The sequence below is a fragment of the Adiantum capillus-veneris genome, chromosome 24 (genome assembly GCF_014529385.1).
Source record: "Adiantum capillus-veneris isolate H3 chromosome 24, ASM1452938v2, whole genome shotgun sequence".
Classification (NCBI taxonomy): domain Eukaryota; kingdom Viridiplantae; phylum Streptophyta; class Polypodiopsida; order Polypodiales; family Pteridaceae; genus Adiantum; species Adiantum capillus-veneris.
The window spans coordinates 58,961,486-58,986,432 of record NC_140954.1 but is presented as its reverse complement, the minus strand read 5'-3'; positions in this window follow the sequence as shown (position 1 = coordinate 58,986,432).

Here is a 24,947-nt window from a genome sequence, read left to right as displayed (position 1 = left end):
CGTGTGCATTCATGTACCCATACTTCCAACAATTGCTCATGTTGACCTTTGTTTCCACTATTGGCAATATTGTTCCAAAAGTTTTGTTCTTTTATGTAGGATTTCAACTGATCAGATTTTGCCAATCCAACATTTTGTAGTCTATTGTGGATTGTGCTATATAGAACATGTTAGTTTTGTGTGTTTCTCCTTTACACATGCAATATTTTCTTCATGTGCAATTACCAAACACGGTTGAGAATCATGGTGTTTTTTGCATGTCATCAGTTGAGGAAAAATTGGATGGGGACAGCTACCCATTTGGGCATACATGATGAAACATGTCCTTGTTGCAAATAACATTTGGAACTTGTGCAAGGTTCAATGTACAACTAGGTTATTGTGGAGAGATAGATTCTATGGATGATGTTGCAAGTTCAAGAAATTATGTTGCTAGAGTTGTTTTGCCTACTACTAAGCACTCATCTTGGGATTTTAAGAATATGTAGGTTCATGCATTGATTGTGCTTTCTATTAAGTATTCCATTACTCCACATTTTTTTAGCATGAGCATCAAAATAGGTAGGTGATAGACTAGGTTCTCTATATGCACGTTCAAATTTGGGAAAAATTCTTACCTACATAAATAGATAGAGTGCAAGGTTATGCATGACAATGATGATATGGATGTATTCCTTGCAAGAAGTAAAGATCTCAATGAGAAATTAATTTCCATTGGTGAGATCATTTTGTTACCATCCATGTGGTAGTGATGTTGGGGTGATGTTTAGGACCGATGGGGCACTTTTTCCCTCACAAGGAGGTTTTATCCCTCATGCATTGTATATATGTCCATCATTCTAAGGATAATGTATCTTTCTATTTTCACAATAAGAGCTACACTCTTTGTTGTGTTCGTTGAGCTTATGCATGCCATGTGTGCATCCGTGCAACCGTAGTTCCAACAATTAGTATCAAAGCAAGTTGCATCCTCTCGAGCATGCTTGCCAACATTGCATCCTCTCAGGCATACTTGCCAACATTGTCAACCCCCCCCCCCCCCCCCCCCCCTTCCCACTCACTTTCAATGAATTGGGTGAGCTTTTGTGATCGCCATTAGGTCAAGTAATACTTCATGTAACCTCATAGAGCATGGTGTGCTCATAATTTTGATTCGGGCTCATTTAAACCTCCATTTCTATTACAAGCAGTAATGCAAGCAATATCATCCTTTTGTGCAGATTTTTTGTCAGTGTAAATATTTTTTTTGGAACGGGCCCCTTATTATGCAACAGAATTTTCACCAAATATTAATGGTGAGAAACTCATTTCTATAGGTGAAGTTAATTTTGATAGTTCACTTGTGCATATTGTTCTCGATGCATTGCCACACTCTTACCAGATTTTTGTTAGTACTTGGAGACTTATTACCCAAGGAAACCCTCACGCTATCAAGTTTGATGCATTATGCACATTGCTACTACAAGAGTCACTTTCAAGAAAGAACAACAGTATCCAATGGAATAGGCTTTGTTGTTGCACAAAGAAAGGTGGTAATTGCAATGCAACCACTTCTCATGGTTCTTCAATGATTAGCAGATAACCTGTTTCTAGTGCTTCTACTGGAAGCAACTCGTCTAGGAATTCTAGTGAGAATCCCAAACGAAGATGTGTTTCCATTATTGCAAATCTAATGATCACTTGATAAACCAATGTCCTAAGTTGAAGGCAAAAGAGGCCAAGAAGAAAGAGATTGGATCTCCAACTAGTGTAGCTATTGTAGAATCTTCTAAAAATGGAGATTATGTTGTCAGTGCAGATGCGGAGTAGGCTACATGATCAAATGTTTGGTACTTTGGTAGTGGTGCTACAAAGTAATTTGCTACAAAGCACATTACTTCACATCATGACTGGTTTGCCTCTATTGAGGCTATCTCTTATGGGAATATAGTCACTTGTGCCAATAATGTCTCTTATCCAATCAAGTGAGTTGAAAAAATAGTGCAAACTACTGTGAATGGTATTTCTTTCACACTAGTCGATGCACTTTATGTACTAGGGGTAAAGGAGAACCTTTTTTATGTGTTTGCCCTTGCAAGACCTGGTCTTGTTGTCAAATTGTGTCTGAGAGATGTACAATTTATAATCTCAATTTTGGTAATGAAATTGTTGCATGTGGAATTTTTTGTTGTGGGCTCTATAAGCTCATTTTGTATGAAAATTGTGGGTAGAATTTTGCAAATGCAGTTAAGGATTCAAAGGTCGTTTCAAATGCAAAACTTTGGCATGCACCTTCTGGGCATCTCGCCAATTTTTGGTATTTGCAAAAAAATAATGTAATCACTTCTTTGCCACCTCTTGAAGCACCTTCTAAGCATGTTTGTGAAGGTTGTATCTTGCAAAAGTTGTAGCATTCAAAGTTTCCAAAGGATGGTTTGGTAAGGGCTACATGCAGATTGCAACTTGTGCATAGTGATTTTTGTGGGTGTATGCAAATAATTACCTATACTTCATGACTTTTATTGATTATTACTCTAGTCATGCATGGGTGTATCCACTTAAAACTAAGTCCAAAGTGCTCATGTGTTTCAAGAATTTTTTGGTTATGGCTAAAATGCTCGAAATGTACTATGGGAACCCTCCATTTAGATCAAAGGGGGGAGTATTTGAATCTTACTAATGCAAGGAGATTAGAGTACGAGAGAACATACACACATCCTTTCTAAAGCTAATTGAATCTTACTAATGCAGTAGAGAGATTAGAGTAAGAGAGAACACACCCACATCTTTTCTAATGCTAATAAAATGCTTAATTAATATGTACCTTACTAATCCACTAGAGTTTTTGCTCTCTTAGTGGTTTGTGAAAGCTTTCTCTCTAAGAGACGTGGTAGCATTTCATGAGTGTTATAGAGGCAATCTCGATACCCAAAGAATGAGTATGGATGCTCTATTTATAGCAAAAAAGAAAAAACCTCCAACTTTTTTCAAAAAAATAATTTTTTATTCTTTTTTTGAAAAAAAGTATCTATTTTTATTAAGATGTTTTTTTTTTTTCTAAATCTTTAAAATTCATGCCCATGTTTTTGTTCCCCTTGTGGTACCCATTAGCTTGACCAATTTGTCCTCATGATCAAGAGATAAGACCACAGAGTCCCCCTTAGTAAGATTAGTCAAGACTAACCTCTCATTTCCATGTGACTGTGTGTCCCACTTTGTCCCCTCCTATGTGACTCCAAGTGAGTCCATGTGCCTTCATATGCCCCACCATCCATGTGTATCTTTTGACTTTATAATTATTTTATTTATTTCTTTAATGATGAATTACTTTACATTCTTAAGTTAAACTTTACAGTAGTAAGAGAAAATTTTACAACCGGTAAATAAATCTTGCAATAAGTTAGTTAGTGTTTCGTATAAAACATGTCACAATTTTATATCATAAAATTTAAATTCTAGGTTTTCTCAACCTACGGTTCATAATTTGAGCTTGAATATCTTAAATAATGAGCTATGGTTGAAAAATTCAAATGTGTAATAGTACATGTGTGAAATTCGAAAGTCTCTAGAGACCTTACAATTTCTCCAACTTAGAATTTGAGATGCCCTCATCTCAAGAACAGTGAAGGGTAATCCTTGAGAAGGGTTGTTTCATCTTCCCAAGTAGCATTTCTTACAGAGAAATCCTTTCTAGGATAGTATCAGGTTGAAGTTGCAGAACATCTTGAGCAGGTAAGATGATTTGCTCATCATCAAGGACATGGTCAGGGTTATGTACATAAGGTTTTAATAGACTTACATGAAATACATTATGCACCTTGAGAGAGGAAGGAATTTTTAGTTTATAAGCTCGATCACTTACAACCTTGATTATTTTTTAAGGCCCACAATATCGGTAGCTAAGCTTCTTATACCTTCCGCAAGATAGATTTCTCTTTCTAGGCTTTACTTGTAAGGAAACTTTGTCACCTTCCTTGAAAATTCGGTCAGATCTTTTCAAGTCTACGTACTTCTTTTGTCAATCTTAAGCCGCTTGAATATCCCTTTGAATAGCTTTGGTTTGAGCTTCCATTTCTTCAAGCATTTTCTTTGAGGCTTCTACCCTTATAGTGGGGTTAGGAAAATTAAGAGGTGATAAACATTATTGACCATAAGAGCATAAAAAGGTGTCATTCCAATACTTCTATGAGTAGAGGAATTGTATGCATACTCTAATAAGGGTAGGTATTGAATCCACTTGCAAGGTTCTCTATAGCAGTAGACTCTGAGGATGTCTTTAATTACTTGATTAACTCTTTCAATTTGACCATCATTTTGAGGATGATAAGCAAAACTAAAATATAACTGAGTTCCAATAGCTTAGAAACAAACTTTGAAGTAAACTTGGCATCATGATCGCTAACAATCCTCTTGGGTAAACCATGGATTCTGAAAATCTCCTTCACAAAGAGACAAGCAATATCTATCTGAAGTTGTAGAGGTTATCTTAAATGACTAGGATTAAATGAGCCACCTTAGTAAGCAAGTTGACTATGACCATGATTGAATCATAGCCAGCTTGAACAGAAGGAAACCCGATGATAAATTCCATGCTAATATATTCCCATTTTATTTGGGGAATATCTAAAGGATGTAGTTTACCTGGCATCTTTAGTCTCTCTGTCTTAATCCTTTGACAAGACAAACACTGCTTGACATAGAGATAGCCATTTTTCGGCTCTCATAAAATAATTTTAAGAAGCCACTTAACCCCACAAAAACACCCTAGCACAATGACTAGGTTCGCTTTTTCATTAGTGTGCGTGTGTTTAGGGTTTTTATCATATTTTTTTATTAAATCGATAAGCGAGCCAGGCATGCCATGTGTCCATTTTTCATGACTAGCTAGCCTATCTTCTTACCCCACAAGTATATATTATATTTGATACTTATCCTATACCATACATGTGTGCAAGCTCCTTGAAAATATTAGGTCATGGTTGATGTATGGGGGGCTCACTTGGAAGACTACAAAGGAAAAAGAATCAAATAGTGGCCCACTTCAAGCTTTATTAGGTGCTACAGGGACAAATTTTGCTCGAATTTTGGCACCTTCTAATGATCTGAATTTGAGGATACTTCCAAAAGACAAAATGTAGCTCATGAGCTCAACTCAAAGCCACTGTCTTCAAAAAGTTGGATTTTGGAGAGCAAAAGCAACAATTTTGTGCGGGCTTAACCGAAGAAATGGCGGAGTATGTCAACTCCCAAAGGCCACGTACCATATCGGCGGTAATACACCATACTATGGTGGCCTCGCGAATCAATTTCCAAACGGGGGGTAAAAGAAATAATAAGCCCCCGGAAAACAAAGGTCCCAATGAGCCTAAGGGGAAGGACAATGTCCAAAAGTCTCCTAAGGGCAATTCCAACAAAGCTAAAGAGAAGGGAGTTTACAAAGGAAAGAATAAACTCTCTCCTGAAGAGCTTGAGCGTTATCGTAAAGATAACCGGTGTTTCAAGTGCGGCGAACAAGGGCATGCGTACCGCGCTTGTCCCCAAAAGAATAACCGCCAAGATCCTCCTAGAGCTTCTTTGGTTGAAATCCAAGAGGAGGAGATTCACCAAACTCACCACAAAGGATCTCCTCTATGCCATGCTTGGGGAAAGGTAAGAGAACATGATGCTTTTATTCTCTTTGACCCTGGTTCTACTCACAATTTCATATCTATGGAGTTAGCCACCAAGCTAGGCATACAATCCTACGAGATGGGAGATATCCTACCCGCAGACAGTGCCTTCAAGGGGCAAGAAGCTTCAGTCACTCCCTTAATCGGGAAATTGAGGCTTCATGTCCAAGGCTATGTGGACAAAGAGGATTTCTTTATCTCTCCTCTCAAGCATGAGGATGTAATCCTAGGGGCACCATGGTTTGACCGTCTGGCTGCCCATGTTAAATTTCCTGAAAGGAGAATCTCCTTTAAGTTCAGGGAAAAGGACATGTATATAGATGCTAGGGAGATGGGTAACACCATCCCCATTGTACATACACCAGCTTTCAACAAGTCAATAAAGAGCTCTATTTCCGTGTACATGATTTTTGTTAAAGATTCTCAAAATGAACCTAATGCTTTAGCAAAAGAAAATAAAAGCAACCAAAAGGAATTAGAGTTATCCAATTTTCTCAAGGGGTTTCAAGATGTCTTTATTGACGACATCCCTTCTGAGCTACCTCCTAAACGAGGTAATGACGACCATGCAATTGAACTTCTTCCAGGAAGTTCACCGCCTAACAAACCTCCTTATAGAGTTTCTCAAGCTCAACAAGAGGAGATTATGCGGCAAGTGCATGAGTTAATTGAGAAGGGCATGGTTAGGCCTAGCTCATCTCCATTTTGCTCACCTGTGCTATTAGTGCAAAAGAAAGACGGCACATATCGTATGTGTGTCGACTATAGAGCACTAAATAGGATCACTATCAAAAATAGGTTTCCCGTTCCATGGGTAGAAGACCTATTTGATAAGCTACAAGGATCGACCTACTTCAGTAGGATTGACCTAAAAAGTGGCTATCATCAAATAAGGATAGTTGATCAAGACATTGTAAAGACCGCATTTCGTACTACATTTGGTCTTTACGAATACATTGTCATGCCTTTTGGCTTGACTAATGCACCAGCCACATTCAACCGCTTGATGGAGAAGCTGTTCAGACCTCATCGAACCTTCACTGGAGTGTTCTTTGATGATATTATCATCTACTCTAATTCATTAGAGGAACACAAGCAACACCTCCAGGTAATATTTCAAGTTTTAAGAGAGAATAAACTTTATGTTAATCGAAAGAAAAGTGAATTTTTCTTGCAAGAGATTCAATATTTAGGTCACATTATCTCTCAAGATGGAATCCAAATGGATCCATCCAAGTTAGAGGTAATAAAAGGATGGCCTAAACCAAGGAATCTTCATGAACTAAGAAGCTTTATAGGTATGTGTGCATACTATAGACGCTTCATAGAAAAGTTCTCACAAATTGCGGGACCATTACATGACCTAACAAAGAAAAATGTTAGGTATACGTGGTCTGCTAAAGAGAACAATGCTTTCGAAAAGCTTAAAGAAAAGCTTATCTCTCAACCTGTGCTTACACTACCGGATCTCTCAAAACCATTTGAGGTCCAATGTGATGCTTGTGGTGATTGCCTTGGGGCTGTTTTGCTCCAAGAAGGGCACGCCATAGGCTATGAGAGTCGAAGGCTCGACCCTGTTGAGCAAGCTCTAGGCATATACGAAAAAGAACTCCTTGCAGTTCTACATGCCTTAGACTCATGGAAGCACTATTTATTGGGGACTCCTTTCATTCTGCGAACGGATCACCAAAGTCTTAAGTACTTCATGACGCAGACCAAGCTCTCCGACAAACAAATGAGGTGGGCAAATTTCCTTTCGCAATTTCATTTTCATATTGCTCACATTGCTGGCAAGCATAATCAAGTAGCGGATGCACTCTCAAGACGACCGAGAGTGAATGCGGTTTCCATAGCAACTCACAATGATCTATCTTCAATGATAGATGAGTATGCTATTGATCCCGATTTTAGAGATGTGATTTCAGCCCTTGCATTAGGGAAGAAAGAAGAACCATTTACTTTACAAGATGGTTATCTTCTCTATGGCAATAGACTATGCGTTACTAACTCACTACGTGAGAAAGTAATGTATGAATCTCATGCTCCCCCATATGCGGGGCATAGAGGGATTCAGTCTACCCTAAAGGGAATTGAAACATATTTCTATTGGCCTACCATGAAAGTAAACATACATGAGTATGTTTCCAAATGTGTGGTATGTCAAAAGACAAAATTTGATAGAGGGAAGCAACTTGGATTGCTTCAACCCTTGCCAATCCCTAATTCACCATGGGAGAGCATATCCATGGATTTTATCTTTGGATTGCCTAAGTCTATCCATGGGAATACGGGAATATGGACGATAGTAGACAGGTTCAGTAAACAAGCTCATTTTATACCTGTCAAAAAGACTATCAAAGCCCATCAAATGGCAACCCTCTTCATTTCACAAATTTTCAAGTACCATGACTTGCCAATGTCCATAGTGTCGGATAGAGATCCTAGAATGACCAGTAATTTCTGGAAGGGTCTCTTTGAGAATTTAGGAACAAGGCTAAACTTCTCTTCGGCCTATCATCCACAAACTGATGGCCAAAGTGAAATAGCTAACCTAACTATTCTCGATCTACTAAAAGCCTATGTAACGGAAGTAGATCAAAGATCCCAATGGGAGAAGTACTTACCCTTAGTAGAGTATGCTTACAATAACACTGTACATACTTCTACAGGAAAAGCACCTTTCGAGGTAATTGAGGGAAGATCAAAAAGTCCCTTGCTACTTAAGGTACATGGGAAGATCTTCGCTGCAGATGAGTATAGCCGAGACCTACAAGAATCTTTCCAAAAGATTAAGGATGCTATCTCTATCTCACAGCAAAGGCAAAAGGCTGCTGCTGATAAGCACAGAAGAGCCCAAACCTTTAAAGAAAACGATTGGGTCTTGTTAAAGTTTCCCAAGGCTCGATTAAGGCACACGACGGGCAAGAATCCTACGGGCCACCAAAAGTACTATGCTAAACTAGCAAAAAGGTACTATGGTCCCTTCCAGATTCTTAGGCCAATCAATGAGATGGCCTATCAACTTAAGTTGCCCAATCATTGGCTCATACACAATGCTTTTCATGTGAGCCTCTTGAAGCCTTACAAAGGAGAGCCACCTCAAGAACCAACTATTGAAGACCCACCGGAGATCGAGGACCACGAGGAGGTGCTGCAGCCCGAGTCCATTCTCCGACATGAAGACAAGGTATTAAGAGGCGGTAAGACTATCCGACGATATCTTATTAAGTTTAAGAATTATCCTTTTGAAGATGCTAGATGGATGCAAGGCATACAATTAAAGGATAACCTAAACCTTGTCAATGCTTACAATGCTTCCCAAGAGTAAGCAAATGTACAAAATGTTAAAAATGAACAAAAATTTTTGTCTTATAAGACTCTCTTTTTCTTTATTTGTGCACAAAAATGAAGTAGTATGCATGCTTAGATCAAGTTTGCGGAGACGACGTCTCCCAAACACCAAGTAGAGCTTGTCACTCTACTATGGAAGACTGATAGGACTAATGTGCAGACATGCTTGCGGCAGCCTCAGGCTCTCAAGCGCCAAATGGACTAGTCATCCATTATGGAATGATGTCGTAGGGTAACATAGGGATCCTCTACCCGCTAAGAAAAGGACTCATGCATATGCTTTATCTTCTCTACACCATAGTCGAGGACGACTATGATTTCAAGAGAGAGGTAATGTCATAATAATCAATATCTAATTCTCCTAAATGATTTTCTCATATTAAACTGATCATTTAATGTGGGGAAGTGCCAAGGGAGAAAAAGCTAGAATATTGATTAAGTTAGCAGACCGGCCACAGTAGGGATCCAAAGGAGGGAAAATAGGGATCCAAAGGGGGGGCCATCTGCAAAAGAGCCATGTGAAACAACGGGCTAAAAAGACCCTAAGGTTCAGCCCATTAAGACTTCCAAAATGCTAAGGTTCCAAAATTCAAAGGTTGTGTCCAAAGGTCAACCTTAGGGAAAATTGGATGCTTAGTGTGTGCCCAAAAAGTCTTTCTGCATCCCTACATGGGAGGTGGCCAGCCCCAAAGCTAGGGGATGAGAGAGAAAACCACACACACACACACAGGCTCCCTTTACACAAAGGGAATGAGGGACACATGTCAGCTCCCTAGGCCAGATGCCCACAAGGTATGCCCAATTCCTATTGGAAGACCCTTGAAGTGGACCAATGAGAATTAGGCTAGAGTAAATCTAGTTTAATGAATTTAAAAACATTTAATAAAAGAACCCAATAAGAATTAAGTGTCCTAGAAGACTATTGGGCAGTCTCCCAAAGGGTCCAATGAGCATTCAGGAGCCCCATGGCTTGCCTGATTCCTATTGGCCAGGAGGCAAAGGGGTCCAATGAGAGTTTAGTTTAATTATTTAATTATCTAAAGCTCTCACAAAAGGGGAAAGGGGGACACATGTCAGAAGGCTATCACTTATGCTGCTTAATCCCTATTGGCTTGACCTGGGGAGGTCCAATGAGGCAAAAGCCAGACTAACATAGCAGCTAGGGCTCGCCCAAGAGAGAGAGGGGGCTGATTTTTGCTTGGCATTGACACACACACTCTCTCACTTGACGATGTGTAAAGGAAAAATACTCTATCTCCTCCCAAGCTTTAATGGAGAGCTCATCACCTACTCCAAGCTTGTGAGATAGAAGCCTACATCAACACTCTCTTGGCATGTGGATGCAAATCCAACCAAGAGCCAAGCTCCAATGCATGCTCATCTTCTCTACCAAGCTAATTACTAAGCTAAGCTATGCTAATATGAGTGATTATGTGAGGAGATGTACTTCTTTCTCGTAAGATACTTCTTTTTCCTCTCAATCTACTCTCATACCCTGCTAGCTCTCACCATCTTCGAAGGTGTGTGAGGTCTTGGGTCTGAGAACGGGGATAATTCAAGTTGTGTTTGATTAAGTGTTTTGCTTGGTGTATGAAGCTTCCATCTTCATTGCACGAGCTCGTCTTGAAGGAACACAAAGAATTGTATTGTACAATGTCTCTCTTGATGGGAGAAACCATAATACAAAGCCTTTTGGAGGGGGGACCGGCTCCATGCAAATCCGGTCCTCAACTGTTGTCAATAGCTTAATTGCTCTCTCTTTTGAAAGTATTGTCGATGCTATCTAACTAGGTGTTATGCTTTTTGTTGCTCTCTCCACCCAAGCACTCTTGTAATTCTCATTAGGAATCAACTCTAATGAAATGCTCACTATGTTCATGCTAATTTCCGCTACACATAAGATTTTAGGCCATTAAATGTTACATTGACATGAAGGAGCAACGTGAAGAGGATCTCCATGAAGAATCATCTCAAAGTGAGACGAAAGAAGATTGGACCGATAACACTTCAGAAGAATAAAGTAGTGGCAGCATTACTGAAGAGGAGTCTTCCATCGAAGTCATGGGGGTAAGGTTTAAGCCAAACAACCAAGAGACCTCTTGTCAAGGCTTGGAGGAGGTAGGTCCTCAAGAGAAAGAAGGTGTTCAAGACGAAGGGATGCTGGAATGTATGTTATCAACAACACTTACAAAGGATGAAAGAGAGGAGTTCAAATCTGTGCTAAGGAAATTTCCTAGGCTTTTTGCTAAAGACTACACCGATGTGCATGGGGTGGATGTTGTTCAGCACAAGATTGAGTGGAAACCAGAGGCCACACCTAAGGCACAAAAGCTACGAAGGCTAGGAGTCATCAAGGAGCAGGCTTTACTCAAGGAGGTAAGAAAGCTTCTAGCAGCAGGGTTTCATTTATCCAGTGGAGAATTCAGAGTGGATCTCTCCCGTTGTTGTCACTCCTAAGAAAAACGGCAAGTGGAGGGTGTGTGTGGATTACCGTCCACTCAATGAGGCAAAAAAAAGAGATCACTTTCCCCTCCCATTTCAGGATGAGATACTAAATGAGGTAGCTGGTCATGAGAAGTACACTGTGTGTGATGGCTACTTGGGTTACTTTCAAATAGGTATCGCATTGGAAGATCAATTGAAAACCTTTATCACTCCTTGGGGTTGTTATGCTTTCATGCCGTTTGGTTTGACAAATGCTCCCGCAACGTTTCAACGATTCATGAACATGGTGTTTCAAGCATTCTTTGGAAACTCAATTAGGGTGTTCATTGATGATTTCTGCATTTATAGCTCAAAATCATTGCATCTACAAAGGGTAGAAGAAGGTTTAAAGAAGCTCTACAACATGGGAGGTCAACTCAACCCCGACAAATGTCACATAGGTGAGAATGAAGTGATCTTGCTTGGTCACAAGGTTTCCTATAAAGGCATTGAGGTGGATCCTTCAAAGGCAAAGGCTCTTATTGAGCTCCCATCACCCAAGAATCTCAAAGAGGTCATCTCATTCATTCAAAAGGTGAAGTATATGTCACGCTTTATTCACTTAGCTTCGGAGTTGCTTCACCCTTTGCAAAAGTTGACACAACAAGTAAAATTTACATGGTCAAATAATCTTGAAGTGTACTTTTCTAACATTAAAGTCATCTTGTCAGAGCTACCAACACTCATTCCTCCTTGTTGGGAGTACACATTCTTTGTTAACTCTAGTGTTGGGAAAGAAACAATTGGTGCGGTTTTGCTACAACAAGATCTCCATAGTACCCGGATGAAACCCATCTACTTTGCTAGTAGGGTCATGAATTCCTTCGAGAGAGGCTACACAGAAGCAGAACTCATGATGATTTCTCTCATGTTTGCGGTGAGAAAGTTTAGATCCTACTTGCTACCAAAACCTTTTGTAATTCTCACTGCAGAAAATTTGTTTCCTTGGGTGTCATCTCAAATGAATATTAGCACTAGGATCTCAAAGTGGATTATGGAATTGCAAGAGTTTCAATACTCTTTCAAGGTAGAAGATAGTGTGTGTGCACAATTGGCAGGGATCCTTACTTATAGGGTACATGAGAAGGAGATTAAGGTGCCTGAAGTAAAGACCTTACCATTGCCACCACCTAAAAGTATTCCTAATGCTTTTACCTTGTTCTTTGATGGAGCTTTTCGACGAGTCACAGGAAAAGCAGGCGGAGGGCTAGTATTGATCAACCCAAGTGGAGAGGTGGTCATGAAAGAGAAGGTCAATCTACCAGGTTCAACTAGCAACAATGAAGCAGAATACGACACACTACTTCATGGTTTAAAAATGTGCATTGGCCAAGGTATACGACTTCTCATGGTAAAGGGAGATGAACTTCTCATTGTGAAGCAGATTTTAGGCATTTGGGCATGCAAGAATAAAAACCTAAGGACAAAAGTTCATGCCATTCGTAGGTTGTTTAATCAATTTGAAGAAGTGCAACTATATCATATCCCTAGGAAACAAAATGAAGATGCAGATTTACTTGCACAAAAATCAATTGCATGTGTTGAGAGTGAAGTGCAGGTCATCATGGCAACAACAGTGATAAAGCAACCAAGGTACCAGGGGATGGAGTCATTGGCTCCCATTGTGAGCTACATTTTAGAGGGCGAGTTTCCAGAGGGCTTCACAAAGGCTCAAAAGCGGAGGCTCATTAAGAAGGCGAGTTCATATTTTTTTTGGAAGGTGCCCTTTACCAAAGGGGAAAAGATCAAGTTTGTAGGAGAATACCAACAACCAAGGAGATTCCAGCCATTCTTGAAGGTTTGCATGAGGAAGCGTGTGGTGGTCATTTTGCACAGGAACTCACTGCAAAAAAGATTTTTCTTGCCGGATATGTTTGGCCAAGCTTGCACATTGATGTTCAACATTGGTGTAAAAGCTGCCACAATTGTCAGATTAATGGAAACAAGCGTCTGTTACATGGTCCACGTCAGTTAGTCCTTGCAAATGGTCCGTTTGAAAAATGGGGCATTGATGCTATGGGTCCATTGCCTAGGACTAAAAATGGAAAATTGTATATCTTGGTGGCCATAGACTACATGACTAGATGGGTAGAAGCTCAAAGTGTGGCAAGAGTGAATGAGAGGACAGTTAGCAAGTTTGTGTACACTCACATTTGTTGCAGATTTGGCACACCTTTGGAGGTTGTTTCTGATAATGGTCCAGGGTTTAGGAAGGGCTTGCTCACAAAAGTTTGTGATGAGCTTCACATTCTACATCGGCATAGCACACCCTACTACCCTCAGTAAAATGGTTTGGTAGAGAAGGCTAATGGTATCATTGCAGGAATCATCCGGAAGATGGTAAAGAACAAGACAAAGCTATGGGATGACTTCTTGGATGGAGCATTGTTGGCCTATCGGACTACCTACAAGGAAGTGATAGAGTTCACACCCTTCCACCTAGTCTATGGTCAAGAAGCTTTGCAACCCATCGAGCTCAACATTCCAACCATGCGACTTCATGGAAAGGTGGCACAAGGAGAAGAAGCAGCATGGGAAGATTGTCTTCTCACCCTAGTAGAACTAGAATGGAAACGGGAGGGGGCTTATGAGTGCTATAAAAGAAAGGCTACGCAAATAAAGGACAATCTCGACAAAAGGTGAAAGACAAAGGGATCAAGGAAGGAGATTTGGTGCTAAGGTACGATAATCGCCTTGACAATCGCTTTGATGAGAAGTTCAATACCAGATGGCAGGGACCATACATTGTCAAGAAGACCTTCAACTCTAGCTACTATCAACTCATGGATTTGGATGGCAAGGAGCACCCCAAGAAGGTGAATGGGTATCGATTAAAGCCTTACTTGAGTCGAGTTCTACCAGAGGATCTACAAGAGCATGGAACAACTACAATACCATATAAGTCTTTGATCTTGGTACGACAAGATGAAGATTCAACTAAGCCACCAACTATCACGAAGGATCGAAAAACACTCTCATTGGAAGATATGCCTTTTGATGGTACATGAATGTACCATCATCTAGGGGAGGCTTAAATGATAGCCGTTTTTCGGCTCTAATAAAATAATTTTAAGAAGCCACTTAACCCCACAAAAATACCCTAGCACAATGACTAGGTTCGCTTTTTCATTAGTGTGCGTGTGTTTAGGGTTTTTATCACATTTTTTTATTAAATCGTTAAGCGAGTCATTGGGCTAGGAGACAAAAAAATAAATTTATAATATTACGGTCCTCTTTATATGTAAATATTTTCTATCAAATAAAGGACCTAAGTATAAAGGGGTTTTTTTTTTTAATTGTATTTATATAAATATATATTCCTAGGCCTAAGTATGCTAGCTTCCATCGCGTGTCATTTCTTATACATATTTTACTATCATTCTATCCCTTAAGCTCAACTCGCACAAGCCTTGAAAAACCTTTATGTGACTTCATTGTAAAAATTCACCAATAACCTTATCGGCTCCGTCATATTTTTTTCCATCCCTCCCAGTTAAATATTCACAAGTACATAGATTTTATCTTCAAATAAATCCCATGAGTTCCTCAAAGGGGAGAATAACTGAGGGTCCCTTCCCTCATGATTTTCCTCCTTTTATTTTATATATTTTTTGCCACCATGCATGCCATGTGTCCATTTTTCATGACTAGCTAGCCTATCTTCTTACCCCACAAGTATATATTATATTTGATACTTATCCTATACCATACATGTGTGCAAGCTCCTTGAAAATATTAGGTCATGGTTGATGTATGGGGGGCTCACTTGGAAGACTACAAAGGAAAAAGAATCAAATAGTGGCCCACTTCAAGCTTTATTAGGTGCTACAGGGACAAATTTTTGCTCGAGTTTTGGCACCTTCTAATGATTTGAATTTGAGGATACTTCCAAAAGACAAAATGTAGATCATGAGCTGAAGTATTTTCCATAATTGTTTCAGAAATTTTGAAGTCAAGGGCGATTTTACATGAAATTTATGGCCGACTTCAAAACTGTCACCTCATAACCCAAAAAATCTTTTTATTTCTCTCACCCTTCCACACACCTACTCACTCTTACACACTCCTCCCTCTCCTTCCCACTCCCAAACCTGCAACTCCCATGTCCTAATTCACCCTCTTCACAAAGTCCACTTCTCTCACACCTCCATAGCCTTCATCCTCCATTTCTACACCCTATGTGTCCCCCTTTCTCTCTACATATATGTCCATATTACCATATTCTCTTCAGCTTTGTAAAGAACTTCAAAAAATCAGCAAAAATCCAAGGTTAACCTCTGCAAATGAAGGCTTTATCATGAATTATCCAAAGTTTTGAGATAACATAGCTTCATCAACACGTGCAACTTCGCCATGCTGACCGCTTCTTCTTCCGGTGCTGTAAAGAGGTGAATGTCAACTTCTCCAAAGCTTCAACCTCTCTTTACAAGCTCATCCCTTCTCTAACTTTTCTCATCATATATCTCACCATTTGGTGAATGATTTTGTAAATATTTTGTAGTGATAATTACTAACTACTAACCACTAACCTTATTGTAAAATGCACCCTCTACTAGAGTAGGCACTCCCAAATTATTCACTCAATCCCTCTCTCCTTTCGTCCTCAATAATTCTCTTCCCTTGAGCCCACATCCATGTGACTCAAAGAACAAGAGAGACCCACCCTCATTTAAAAAAATAAAAATATGCATAATCTTTTATTCCTTCAAATAAACTTGATTAGGCCTAATCCTAATCGGGGCTTCTAAAACCTATATAAATAGAGCCTTTCTCTCCCTTGTAAATCATCACATGATAACACTACACCACACCATTCTCAACACATAACACACCACTCTTCAAGCCTAGTTGTGTAGAGTGTGTGCATTGTGAGTGCTCTATTCCATCACTACACATAGGTGCATGGAGAAGCTTGAAGTTAGTTATGCCATCTAGAGGAGTGGAGTGTATGCCATACTCTTCACCACACTTGTAGCCTACTCTTTTGCATAAATAAGATTTATAGTTTTGGGTGCAATTGTATGCTGCAACTACGACTCTTCTCTCCAAATTGACCTGATAAGTTGGCGCATCAGGTGGTTGAAGGTATATTGTCCTTGAAGTTTGTTGTGCCATTTCATGCTTGGTGGTTTGAGGGCTTGTTGAATTGTTTGCCTAAAAGGTCAATTGTAAGAGGGTACTCGGTGAGAGGGCTCCCGTGACCCTAAGACAATTTGTGTATTGGCAACAAGGTCAAGTTTTGTGTTGTCTCTCTATTTCTCATCAAGCTTTGTGTGCATCTAGTCTTTAAGGCTAAGACTGAGTTGCTCAAGTTGATTTGTGCTCTTTACATCTCTCTGGCGTGGTGAATATTTATGTTTGGTGTGTGTGTCTATCTTGCATTCCCCTCTCTTTGTGCGTTTGAGTACGAGGAGATATCACGTGCGTCCTAGTTCGCATCTACAACTAGGTGGTGCCCCTTTTCTTGTTTGGTTTTTGGCTGTGGGTTGAATTTTCCAAACAGAGACTATAATTTGAACCCTTGCCAATTTTGGATTTGCACTTAGTGTTGCTATGCTACACATAATTCCGATATATCAAAAAATTATAATCTTCATTAATCAAAAACTAAGTGTGTAAACTAAGAAATTAAAAGTTTAGAAATGCATTACTCTTATACATGATATTTCTAATTCAATTTCTATACTTCAACTAAATCAATTTTTAGTATTATTCAAAATACTAATTAATCTAATAGATAATAAAATTGGTGAATGAGAATTTTATTATGCATACTAAGAGTGTGATGAGTACTCTTATGTATTAACTTTCAATTAACTATGCATAAGTTAATAGTTAAGCTATACTAACTAGAGAGAGTAGGTATAATTAGAGAAATTAGAGTAAAAGAGAACACACATACATTCTTTCTAAAGCTAATTGAATCTTACTGATGCGTTAGCAAGATTAGAGTAGGAGAGAACACACAAAGACATCCTTTCTAAAGCTAATTGAATCTTACTTATTCATTAGAGATATTACAGTAAAATTAACACACACACATTCCTTTCTAAAGCTAGTTAAACTTTACTAATCCACTAGAGAGATTAGAATACTAGAGAACATACACACATCCTTTCTAAATCTAATTGAATCTTACTAATGCACTAGAGAGATTAGAGTACGAGAGAAAATGCACACATCCTTTCTAAAGCTAATTTGAATCTTACTAATGCAGTAGAGAGATTAGAGTAAGAGAGAACACACCCACATCCTTTCTAATCCTAATAAAATGCTTAATTAATACGTACTTTACTAATCCACTAGAGTTTTTTCTCTCTTAGTGGTTTATGAAAGCCTTCTCTCTAAGAGAAGTCGTAGCACTTTGTGAGCGTTGTAGAGGTAATATCTATATCCAAAGAGTGAGTATGGCTACTCTATATATAGCAAAAAGGAAAAACATTCAGCTCTTTTCAAAAAATAAAATATATATATATATATATTCTCTAAAATTCATAGCCGCGTTTTTAGTCCCCTTGTGATACCCATCAGCTTCACTAATTTGTCCTCATCATCAAAAGATAAGACCACATAGCGCCCCTCAGTAAGATTAGTCAAGACTAACCTCTCCTTTCCATGTGACTATGTGTCCCACTTTGTCCCCTCGTATGTGACTCCAATGAGTCCATGTGCCTTCATGTGTTGTCCATGTGTATCTTTTGACTTTATAACTATTTTATTTATTTCTTTAATGATAGATTACTATACATTCTTAAGTTAAACTTTATAGCCTTAGAATAAACTTTATAGTAGTAAGAGAAAATTCTATAATTGGTAAATAAATCTTGCAATAAATTAGTTAGTATTTTGTATAGCTAAACATATCAGAATTATATATCACAAATTTTAAATTCTAGGTTTTCTCAGTCTATGATTCATAATTTGAACTCAAATATTTTAAATAATGAGTGATGGTTGAAAATTTTAAATGTGTAATTGTACTTGTGTGAAATTCAAAAGTAGAGACCTTATAGACAGGAAAATAAAGTGTGAAATGTAAGAAATCTTTGTATGGATTGAAGCAATCTCCTCATGCTTAGTACGAAACATCCAACACTCATTTGGTTAAACAAGGCCTTCTCAATATTTTGATTGAGATCACTTTGTATATCAAACATGAGGGTGATTTATTTCTCATTGTTGTTATGTATGTAGATTATTTGTTGATTATTGGTCCAAATGAGACACACATTATTAAATTCAAGGTGGAATTGAATGCCACTTTCAAGATGAAAGACTTGGGGCTTTTGCATCATTACTTGGGCATATAGTTTAAGCAGTGTGATGAAGGCGCGATGGAGGGATTGCTCGGTATCAAGTTGGATACATAGAAACATTGATATGTAAGTTTGGACTTGAGGACTAAAAATTTATTTCTATTCCAATTGAAACGGGTTTGATTCTTCATGATGCTGATGCAACTCTTTATCGGCGGACTACTATTGGATGCCTTATTTATGTATGCAATATGAGTCTGCATATTCACTTTGTTGTCTCACAAGTCATCACATTTATGCATAGTCCAAGGTCTATTCATTGGTAGGCTCTAAAAAGGATACTTTGCTACTTGAGGGACATAATTTTTTGTCGAGCATTTTTTGGCGAGCGCATTTTTGGAATCTCTGATGAGAAAAGATGAGAGAGAGAGACAGAGAGAGAGAGTGCTAATAAAAAGAGGAAAACGTCATAATCTTTCTAGAATCCATGTGGTAGATTAATTATGCTAGTTTTCAGATTGGCATCGTAGATGCCAATAGATATATCGTAGAAAATGCGAAAATAAATTGAGAAGGAAACAATCAAAACCAAAAATAGAGAGAAGTCAATTCTTGATGATGGTGGATGCACAAGATTGCATCAAGCACAAGATAACTGGGAGATACCAGCCTCAAAGAACAGGAAAAACTCGGATCGATGGAACAAAACCAAACAAAACTTGAGCAAGTTGGATGAAACCAGGGAAAAGGAGCCTACAATTACTAAAACGAAACGAAAAGAAATTATTGGGAGTTTAAACAAACGCTAAAGGAGGTTTGGACAATTTAATTGGAATGAGAGATTGATAAACCAAGGGCAATTAGTGTTTCTTTACACTACAAAAGTACACTCTATAAGATTGATGGATCATAGTAGAGTAAGCAATGAGACAAAACCAAGGAACCAAGAAAATCTTATGAGGGTCCTAAAAATGCCAAACAAATTGACCTTGTAGAGTTTGGAGAAGACTCAAAGCCAGCCTGCATAGCTACACGTTTGTCTCAAGAAGAGGAAGAGATCCTCATTAGGATATTAAAAGAGTACAAGGATGTCTTTGCTTGGTCCTAAAAAGATCTTAAAAGAGAGGATCCTAAAATATGTCATCATACTATCTTGATGAGAGATGATGTTAAACCAAGTAGACAAAGACCGTACACCTACAATGAGACATTGTCTAAGACGATCAAAGAAGAGATCGAGAAAATCAAGGAGACCGATTTCATCTATGAAATTGAACACATTGATTGGGTATCACCTATATGGTAAAGAACAAGAACTTAGTGTGTGTGAACCTCAAGAAGATGAATGCAGCTACCATACAAGATAACTATTCTCTTCCGATCACGGATAACATCCTAGAAAGAGTAGTTGGAAATAAGGCTTATAGCTTCTTGGATGGATTCTTGGGTTACAAATAGTTAGTCATAGATCCAAAAGATCAACACAAAACTACTTTTGCCATGGAATGGGGAATTTTTTCTTATAGGGTCATGCCTTTCGGACTGACCAATGCATCAGCAATATTATAGCGATTGATGAGCCATGCATTCAAGAAGCAATATTATAGCGATTGATGAGCCATGCATTTAAGAAGCATCTACAAGATTTCCTAGAAGTTTACATGGATGATGTTTGTGTGCTCTCAACTAAACAATCCATTTTGAACACTTAGAGTGTGTCTTTGAGAAATGTTGTCTATATTTGATTTGCTTAAATCCTGACAAATGTGTATTTATGGTTAGACAAGGCAAAGTTCTTGGACATATTATTTTGACAAATGGTATTACTACAGATATGGACAAAGTAGCAGCAATTGCCAAAATGTCTAGACCGACCAATGTAAAGGAAATTCAGGCATTTATGGAGCATTGTGGCTATTACCGTAGATTCATATGCATGTATGTAGTCATTGTAAAACCCATTTATGGCATCATCACTCATTTTGAATGGATGGAGGAATGTGAAGAAACTTTCCAAAAGCTTAAACGAGCCTTGCCATCAGCATCAATATCGAAGACTCCAGACTAGAACAAAGTTTTACATGTCCATGTTGATGCTTCAAATTTTGCTATTGGTTGCATATTATCTCAATAAGGAGAGGGAACAATGGATTTTCCTATCTCTTATGCTAGCAGACAGCTAAATCTAGCAAAAAAGAAGTACATCACCACTAAAAGAGAAGTCCTTGTAATGGTGTACACCATTAAGAAATTCTGCCAGTACTTGTTAGCCAATAAGTTTTATTCTTTTTGTAGACCACCAAGACTTAATCTATTTGGTGAACAATCCATGCAACACAAGAAGGATAGTAAGATGGTTTATCATCCTACTAGAGTGTGATTTTATAGTGGTAGTCAAGAAGGGCACCACACACCAAAGAGCAGATGATCTATCAAGGATCACTTTGTGAAAACCACCAAAAGGGGTAGATGATGATTTTCCAGATGCTTACGGGTGAAAGCATGTTAACCTGTCGCGCTTTTTGTGCTAGGTAGCAGTTTCAAGTTAGCACATCTTCAAAAAGTTGGGCGTCCGGTAATTTTTTTACAAATAATATCAAAATTTTTCGGAGCTTGTACATTTGGATTCCTTGTTTCAAGTGCTTTCTATTGATATATCATATGTCATAGATCTTGGAGATGTAGCTCAAGTTATTGTACTAGTTAGCATATGTCAAAATTGTGCTAGTTAGCATTGTCCGGGACATGAAAAAGCATGACAAGTTAACATGCTTTCACCCTTACATGTTCTCATTGGAAATGATCCCGGAGTGGTCAAAAGACCTTGTATCTTTAATGTCCATTGCTCAAGTAGATTCATAGATCCCACGTCCAATCACACCATGACTGATAGAGCAATTTTCCATATATCAATTGTTGGCTGGAAGATTGTATCAAAAAACCAAAGATGGGATTCTACTTTTGTGCATTATCCCTAAGGAACAAGCAAACTTGTTGAATCATGCTCATACAATGGTAGTAGGGATTTATTTTGTGGAAGATCAAATCTTGCAACAACTAGCCTAGTTAGGAGTTTATTGGCCTACTATGAAGAGAGATGCTCATGCTTATGTGAACAATTGTTCCCAGTGTAAGAAAAAAGTAGTCATTCCACATGCCACATTATTCCACCAAGATGGAGTAGATATCTGGTAAAATGTTTGACAAATGGGACTTTCCCTGAAGATATAAGTAAACAAAGACAAAGAGAGATCAAAGCAGCCAACTACATGATGATCATTGATCAACTCTATAAGCGAGAAAGGACCAACAACTTAAACTATGTGCCAATAAGGACAAATATCTTCCTATATGGGAACAAGCACACGTCAATCATGCAGGAAGTCATTTTTTTAATGAAACCACAGCTAGAGATATATTGATGATTGGAATTTGGTGAGAAACCCTGTTTGCTAATTCAAAAGAATTTGGTAAACAATCCGACTCTTGTCGACGAGCAAAAATGCCAACAAGAATCATCAGTATGTCATTGTGAACTATGATGGGGCACGTGCATTTTCTAGGTTGGGTATAAACTTTTTCGGTCCAATACAACTACCTGCATACAAAACTCAAGTCCAATACATTACTATGGCCAAATATTACTTGACCAAATGGGTCAAAGCAAAAGCTACTTGGAAGAACGATGCTTGACCGCACCACTCTTGTTAAACAATCCAACTCTTGTCGACGAGCAAAAATGCCAAAAAGAATCATCAGTATGTCATTGTGAACTATGATGGGGCACGTGATTTTGCTAGGTTGGGTATAGACTTTGTCGGTCCAATACAACCACCTACATATAAAACTCAAGTCCAATACATTATTATGGCCAAATATTACTTGACCAAATGGATCGAAGCAAAAGCTACTAGGAAGAACGATGCTTGACCACACCACTGTAGCACACTTGTATGATGCATATTTACACGGTACAAACTTCCTATTGAGCTTGTAAGTGATCGAGAAACACATTTCCTCAATGAGATGACAGAACATTCATTGACTGACTTTATGGTGATGCATAACAAATCTGCACCCTATCATCCTCAAGTGAATGGTCAAGCTGAACATACAAACAAGATCTTGAGCATAGTGCTTACTAAGATTTAAGCTTGGAAAGAATTGATTGGGAAATGAATCTTCATTCTTCTTTGTGGGCTTATAGAGTGTCATTCAAAATGGCTTTGAACGCCACTCCCTTTAACTTGGTCTATGGACTTAATTCCATATTTCCATTGGAATTCTTATTGCTGACCTTAGAGTTGTGTATGAGTTAGAATGCAAAGGTCACAAGTTGTCAGAACGACTTGAGGACTTGGAACGGTTAGAAGAACAAATACTAGCGGCCTAACACATATATACGCACAAAAATGGAAACAAAAATAGTTCTTTGGTTCACATTTGTTAACAAAAATATTCAAAGAGGGAGATTTAGTATTGGTTTACTCACTAAAACATCCAAAAACTTAAGAAAAAGGGACATGGTCCTTTTGTAATCGACAATGTTTTCCAAGTGAGGCAGTTAAACTGGTCACCTTAGATGGGGTAATTATGGAGAACTAGATTGGTGGATGTTGTCTTCGGAAATACCACCTACCATTGACTAATGATCTTTTGCAAAGAATGCATGAATCAAAAGAACAAAAGCTAAAATAAAAGTAGGTGATTGAGGAGGCTCAAGAAGAAGCATGTGTTTGAACTTTGAAGAGAAAAGCCGCAATGAAGTTTTGCCAATCAATACCCTTCAGATTCACCACCACTACTTTTCTCAGTCTTTAGCCAAAGTTGAACTGGAAACAGATGATGACTGGCTGGATGGATTGGATATGAGGATAATAGTTACCTTGAAAGATGGAATAAGATTCAAAGCACTGGCCGACATAGGTGCACGACTCAATGTTGTGAACTATTTGATGTACAAAAGAGCAACAACCCAACTCCTAGACTACTGCAAAGCTAAAGTCAAGGGCTGTCATAAAGAATTCACACCAGCATTGGGATTGTTTAATCTCAATATCTTTGTGCATGGATTTTTGTGCCCACACATGTTCAGTTGCATCCTTGATGAGCATATGAATGAAGATATAATGCTAGGAGTTCCATGGATGAGAAGTTATAAAGCTGTCCAGGATTGGGATGATAAGGTTCTTGAGTTAACACTCAAGGCTGGATAGTTACGAGTACCATTTTCTCATACTCATGAAGAGTGGAAGGTTGCTCTTAAAATTCCAAAGCTTCCAGAGAATAGGATCAACTCAGCCCCAATAACCACTACTCAACATCAAATCCATCCTCATAATACTAGCATGCAAGGAACCATGCAATTTTGGGTACCCAAAACCCAGCTCACCAATAAATCTAAGCAGATTTTGGTGCCTAAACAAATGTTGAACACTCAAAAGAAGTCACCACTTACACCTCCCTACCAACTGAAAATGATGGACACCAGACTCATAGTCAGATAAATGGATGTGGAAGCCCAAGCAACAACTTGAAGCCAATCCCAAACCACGGATGGTGTACAAATGGCAAACCACAGCAAAACCAAGCAAAGTGGCATACACATGGGTACCAAAACTTCAACCATTACTAGAAAAACCACCATCTACAATGCCAAAATTCCAAAACCATTAATAACTGTTGTACACATGGCACTATCAAGGAATGAGTGCAATTACTTCAAGATCTACTCTTTAAGAGATTCGACCAATAGGATGCCTCGTCATTGACAACCCTTGAGCTCACCATTCAAGACCCACCTCTTGCACAACATAGTGTGTAAAATTGCATTGACATCACTAGCATGGTAGAGCCAACCTCAGTTGAGGCCTCAAATACAAGAAATTGGCTTAGATTGCCACAAAGCATCTTTTTTTAGCTAAGGTCTCAAAATAGTTCCAAACTAGACCAAACTTGACAAGGCCACTCCTCAATACATATGGGACCTCATATCAATCAAAGTTCTAGAAAAAATGACCTATTTCAAGTGTCGAGAGAAAAACTTCCAAATTCAAAGGATCGAGGATTGAACAGACTCCAAGAGACCAAAATCAATTCGAATTAGGGCTAAAAGTTACACATTAGGATTATAGGACAAGTGTATGACACTACAAGAGGGAAAAGCTTAAAATTTACAATCTTGGATAATGAGCACGCTTATTATCTC